The following is a 6,044-nucleotide window of genomic DNA, read 5'->3' on the forward strand; positions in this document are numbered from 1 at the left end:
AGTAACAGACACAGCAAACAACCTTTTCACGACACCCAAGTACAGACAGACAGACAGACAGACTTGCAGACGGCTGACCGGCAGACAAACATACAGACATGACTGACAGGCAGACATATCGACAGATCGGCAGACATGCAGACAGACAGACAAACAGACAGACAGACAGACCACAGCCAGCACATTCTATTTCCGCAGTAATAGTCATCCATGCATGTATATAGTAAGAAAACAGTTGCGCCGAGACAACCTCGCATTATCATAGTTCTTTCTTATACTTATTGATAGTATACAATTGTATATCATGTGTGGTGAGACTTCACATTCAGTCAGTATCATTGGTTAAGTTCCCCGCGATGTTCTTCTTCCCAAGGGACAGAATGAAATATAACTGCACGAATTTCACATCACATTGTGGATTTTTCGTGTTGTTCCCTTCTTTCTTTTCCTTTTCCCTTTTAGCTGTTCTATTGAAAAAAAGGGGGATGTATACTCTGTGTATATATGGAGCAGCCGCATAACGAAAATAAATATTTCCCCACGGGCATTATCATAATATAGTTATGCAGATAATACCGCCATCAATCTAACAAAACAGATACCAAAACGTAATCCATCATTTAAACCTGCCAAATGGAATCAGGCAGTCGTGGAAGTATTTGGTTTTCAAATAAAAGACGCCTCTATCTACACTATAAACGCACTGTTCCTGTTTCCATAACTTTCCACTATTGTAACTCGAGGTCCTTGACTTCAATTAAACTTGAAAAGAATCCTCAAATGTCAACATAACTCACTTTAGCGATGACAAATGGAATCATTCCTGATAAAATCTCTGTTTAATTTCCTTTAAACTTATGGTACACAAAGCAATACTAGTACATTTTTGAACCCTTCGAAAAGAACAATGGAAATAAGGAACTCTGACTTGTATTGCAATTGTGAAAAATCTGCCTGTTTCAAGACAGAACAGTACTGCACAGGGGCGGATCCAGGAATTCCGTGAATGGGAGGCGCCTTTACAAAATTATTTTTGTTTATTTTTTTCTTTTTATTTCTTCTGTTTTTACAAAAAGATAAAGAGGGGGGATGGCTCCCCCCCCCCCCGCCTCTTTAGAGTGGCTGGATCCGACACTGCTGTATACGGAATATGCCAGGGTTTTTAGAAGAAGAAGAAGAAGAAGAAGAAGAAAAAGAAGAAGAAGCTAAAGAGGAAAGAAGAAGGGAAGGGTATAGCAGGAGTGAGCGTTTGATAATCACTCAACAAAGCATCAACCGAAAGTGCATGCACCGACCGAAGTCATGATGAAAATTGCGAATGTCAGAAAATATCGACAGGGTATGGTGATGTAATTATGGGGTGACAATGAGCCAAATTGTCCGCACAATTATTGAAGAAAACGCGCGGACTCCTGACTGTCAACATTTCACAAAAATTAATCATGGTGATGAATGATCAAGGGATTTGATAGACGCGTGTTCACACTCGGCATAATATAATAAGGTTTACTCGTTGTTGCTTATCCATATATTTTGAGTCAATGGATATTGTCTGTGTAAACAAGACCTGTGCTTCCTCTAAACAAACCATCATATAGTGCCTACACCTGTGATTAATCGCGATAAGTTTGATTTGAATGTTAATGAATTCCTGGTCGTGTCTGGACCAAGAGCCTAAAGCAAGCCTCAGGCGATAATTATGTGGCGATGGTGAGCAGGGAACGACCGCTGATGACATTCAAAGGCCTTGGTTGAGACCTGCAAACATTATGAGGAAGTCTATGTTGAAACAAAGAATTCCCTGTTGAGACGTCAACACGTCATGAGTTCAAGTGCTGTGCAGCATACATTCGAGCTCCACGTAGCGTTAAAGAGATATTCCGCACACTGTTTGAAAGCTTACACTCGAGAAAACCCTGTACAAGCTGGGCAGCTGGAATTTCAAAAGAATCCGACAAACGATTAGAAAGTTATCAATTTTTTTAATTCAACATGTTTTGCAGCACATGCAAAGTAGGTTCCACCGCCGCCTTTTAATACTCCCATCATAAGTTAGTGCATAAAGATATCATGAAATCATTACTTTTGTTGAAGATACAATCCTCTTCTTAACACAGTCATGATTTATTATGTTAATTGAACAATATATATTTTTTGCATTTCTGTTTTTATTGAAAACTATAACATTTGCCATGAAACAAAGTACATAATCATACCTGTGAAAGTATAATGCTCAATGGAGCATTAATAAATGAACACATAACCAAGACAACACAATACAATATAATACAACACAACACAACACAACATATCGAAAATGTCTCCTTGCATATGCAGTGGAGTCCCACCATAACAAGAGCCACGGAAATAAATTACGTTCTATAAAATTATAATTTACATGTATTGAAATCACACAATAACAGGGAAAAGCATTCACAATAATTTGAGATAACGGCCGGGTGCCATTTTTGAGAGAAAAAAAGAATGTTAATGAACAATATCGACACTATAGTCGTGGATAAAATACAGGAACAATGCGCTCGAACATACGGGTCTTTGAATTTGGTGGCACATTTCAATTGCCGATTTATTACTTTTCGAATGTTCACTCTTTGTCCTCCGTAGGAAACTTTTATCACTGCACGTAATGATGAATATTGTGAATATATCCAAACGCTATTTTGGTATTGCGTACGGAATGCAACAGAGCTAATACTAATCACATTTTAAAAGCTATACAAAAAAGACATGAGGAGAAGAGTCAAGACAGGAATTGTTGAAGATAACTGTTAGAGTTTGTTCTGATTTAGACATTACGATATGCTCACACATATATTACCAAAAAAAAATGATATGCCATCAGTCTATAATGAGAACAGGCAAGTGCGAAAAGAAGATTAACAATTTTTGGTGAACCCTGTGGTATCAAATGGAACATAAAGCCAAGAAACCAGCCTCCAGCAAATATGCTTTGCACAACAAAAATTGAATTCACTCTACTTTTGACAACACTTCAAAAGCAAATGGTCTGAAAAGAAAGCACCCAAACTTCAAGTGGCAATGCCCTCTGCGTTAAAAAAAACCCCCAGATTCATCATCCACCTTTCAAGCAAAGCATATCCGACAAAATACATTTCCAGTCATTGCTAACAATGAATTCATTGCATCTAAAATGACATTTTCTGCGTTTCTCGTTTCTATTTCCAAGTATCAGAACGTGCAACAAAGAATTCGGACGAGGAAATGAAAGTAGGCATTGTGGACAGGGTGGTGCAAACGGTGAATAATACACCAAGCACGTCTGAAGTGTATATCACGTGTAATACATTAAAAATGTTATTAGAATATGTTTGGGGATAAAGAGAGAATGAGATAAAGCGGCAGATGGACGGAGAATTACAGTAATTGCATACGTAAATAATTTTTGAATAAACCAATATATATATATATATATATATATATATATACATATGTATATATGCTGCATGTATATGTATATATATACATATATATATATATATATATATATATATATATATATATATATATATACATATGTATATATGCTGCATGTGCGTGTACGTGTGCGTGTGTATTATTTAATACAGAGAGGAATGGATAAAGGTACCAAAATGTGATATCACGGAGAATGAATGCTGATATAAACTCTTGTCGTCATAGCAGGAGGTTTGTCAAATCCTTTCATACTCTATAAGACACTGAATTATCATGCGTTATTCATTCTGCTTCCGGGACTACAAGTTTATCCCCCATTTCCCCCTCTAATTATTCTGAAAAGCAACTCAAACAAAACGAGACCAGGGGGGTGTTTCATAAAGCTGCTCGTAAAGTTACGAACAACTTACGAGTGACTGGTGACCAGTTCTTGTGCTGAATTATGGAAATTCTGATAAGTATAGCACATCAGAACTGATCACCAGTCGCTCGTAAGTTGTTCGTAACTTTACGAACAGCTTTATGAAATAGGGCCCAGAACTTTTCCACTCCCAGCGTTCCTCACCATAAGGTACCTTCTGCTCAAACCTCCGTACAATTATGCAGGCCATTAATAAACGATCGACACTCACACATACAAAATGATAATACGAATGGACCGTCTTTCACAGAATCATCTTTTTTTTTCTCCACTGCTTTTCAAATTTTGAAGCGCTCAAAAACTTGGCAACGTGATGTTGGATCCTATGAAAGGTATTTGTATTATTAAGTTGATCCGAAGGAAAAAAAGATAAGCGATGTCTCTTCGTGTTTTCTTTATAACCCCCTCCCCAAACCTTCAATTGCACATATAAACATGAACACAGTTATACACGCAAGCAAACATACACACAAACATGGTTATGTAACTTTTATAACTCAGTGGTTGTTGAATTGAGAACAGAGCAAGACGAAGTTACTTACATGTCGGTCGAAGTTTCAGGGACAGTCACATATTCTGATCAAATATTATACTGCTTCAGGAGATTGTGTCTGTGATCTGGCTTGAAGAGAAGACATGTTAAAAGTAAAATGAGGCGTCTTCGATCTCACTCACAAGCGTTGAACAGTCGCGGATACTTATACCAAGGAGGTACTTGGCGAGCCTAGTACCTCCTTACCCTTACAGGAAGTAATCATACAAAGACTCCAGATACATTTATTTATTTTTCCGATGCTATAGTTCTGTTTCCTTTCCTGTCAATGGTAATGAATGATATTATGTGTGTATTCATCTTCAAAGCTTTGAAAGGACAATCGACTCTGTTGTGCTGATGAGGAAATAGATTTATCCTGCGTCATTTTGCCGAAAAATGTTTTGCATCTAGTGAGACCCTGTTGTTTACTGCTGTCAATTAAAACCCATACATTGTCAAAAACCCACCTGCATGTCTTCGGAGAATTCTGTTTATGAAGGTTTGGTGTGTATTTGTTTGTTTTTGTTTTTGTTTTTGTTGTTTTTGTTTTGTATTTGTATTTGTTGTTGTTGTTGTTGTTCTGTTTTTCACCATCGTTGCAGGAGTTGCTTGTGAGAGCTAAATTTGGTTAGCACAAGGCTGAAGTTAGGGTCATGTTGTGCGCTTCACCCGAACACGAGTTTATTCTAGACACAGGGACGTCACACAACAAGCACAATGTCGATGTTTTTCATTTTTCTTTAATCAGTCAAGCGTCAGTGTACAACGTGAATGAATGTCGAATCACAACATAAAGACATTTGCCTATATTTGCGATAATTCGATTGAGATATATATATATATAATGCGATAAAAATTTGGTTTGGCTTTAGAAGTAAATGCAGGCATGATAGATCAGATATGTATGTATATGTGTGCGTGTGTGTGTTTGTGATTAAATTGTACTGCGTCATAAAAAAGAAAATGATATAGCGTCCCATCATGAAAAAGACTGCGGTAAGTATGACCGCAGAAAGCATGAATACCAAGAATCCCAAGTGGAGAGCGGAAAATTGTCCCATTTCAAAACGATTTCTGTGTGATGATCAGATCATAGAGGAATTGCTGATGTGATCATCTCGTCCCTGAAAGTTTCATTTTCATCAGTAAATAATACTGAGCACATGAATGGGAAGTGTGCGTGTTCGTTCTTCAGAGGGGGAGATACATCCTGGTATGGTAATCCTACTTTTCGTTCACAGTTCACGTCTCCCTATAGCAGACATAAAGCGAGCACAAACATTGCAGGTACTCGAGAAGCCCTCGATGAATCAATATTTAAATAGGGTGGCAGAAAATTACATGGAGACCAGAGAACATTACGTTGGTTCAAGTTCAAAGCCTCGAGGATCTTATACCAAGTGTATAATAAGCAGAAAGCAATTCAAAGGCGCATTCCTGCGTGCCGTACGACCAAACAACATCACGTAGATTTCATGCGGCAGACATCAAAGGAAGGTGTGTGTGTGGGGGGGGGGGGGGGGGGGGGTGGAGAGCAATTTTCATCTTGGTTCGTGGGATGTGGTAATGGAGAAGGAAGGTGATTTAAGCGGAATTTTTTCTTTCTTTCTCTTTCAACCATACCGAAAAGCA

The sequence above is a fragment of the Diadema antillarum genome, unplaced genomic scaffold (assembly GCF_040938485.1).
Source record: "Diadema antillarum isolate AM-2024a unplaced genomic scaffold, OU_Dant_1.0 seq00000163_RagTag, whole genome shotgun sequence".
In the NCBI taxonomy this organism is placed as follows: domain Eukaryota; kingdom Metazoa; phylum Echinodermata; class Echinoidea; order Diadematoida; family Diadematidae; genus Diadema; species Diadema antillarum.